This window comes from Ursus maritimus, unplaced genomic scaffold (genome assembly GCF_017311325.1).
Source record: "Ursus maritimus isolate PB19 unplaced genomic scaffold, ASM1731132v1 scaffold_3, whole genome shotgun sequence".
NCBI lineage: Eukaryota > Metazoa > Chordata > Mammalia > Carnivora > Ursidae > Ursus > Ursus maritimus.
This window is the reverse complement of record NW_024425563.1, coordinates 78,247,171-78,247,929: the sequence shown is the minus strand read 5'-3', so window position 1 is coordinate 78,247,929 and position 759 is coordinate 78,247,171. Positions and strand designations below refer to the sequence as shown.

Sequence of the window (759 nt, the reverse complement as noted above, 5' to 3'; positions counted from 1 at the left end):
AACTTCTTGTCTTCCTCCCCACAGTATGGCGAGACATAGTATGGTGTGGGGAGACAGAGATGGAGATAAACCAAGACTACATTTCTTAGGTTTCTTTGATGTTAGTTTTTTCTTTTTAAGGTTTCAAATGTACTTTACCTCTTCAATTATTCTGTCATGAGTATAGTAAGAGTTGCTTAGATGACAAGTTGGTTTTGAAAAAATTCTGCATTACAGCAACTGTAATGGTTACTGATGTTTTCACTCCTTTGTGGTGACTCCACCAACAGAGGACAGGTTCCATTCTAGTCCAATCTGTGTGACCCTAAATATCCGCACAACACAGAAAGTGGTTCTGCTGGCTGGCACAGTGTTACCTTATTTATCGAGAAAATCCAGTGAGTATTTTATGTGGCTCTGTCTTGCCATAATTTGTTCAATGCTTCTATTCTTGAGATCCTTAGTATATTCCTGGCCAAGGGAAACATCACGAAGGTGTGACAGGACTGCATTTGATTGCAGCTGCTGGTGTATTTCACTGCAAGAAATCCTGGTAGGAACTCAAATGCTCTGCTCAGAAACTTCTAGATTCATCTTGTATTATCAGTTGATTATAAAGGATACATTTCAGGAAAAGCCAAATGGAAGAGAGGGATGGTATAAGGTATGGGGGTGGAAGAGCTTCCATACCCTCTTGGGTGCACCCCTTCCTCCTAGTACATCAATGTGTTCACCAACCTGGAAACTCCACTGCTGGGTTTCTTGATACTTACTAGGTTT

At 40.8% G+C, this 759-nt stretch overlaps 1 pseudogene; it reads right to left on the bottom strand.

The window, feature by feature from the left end:
- Window positions 1-228: 228 nt before the first annotated feature.
- On the bottom strand, window positions 229-467 carry LOC103658670 (annotated as a pseudogene).
- Between the last annotated feature and the right edge of the window lie 292 nt (window positions 468-759).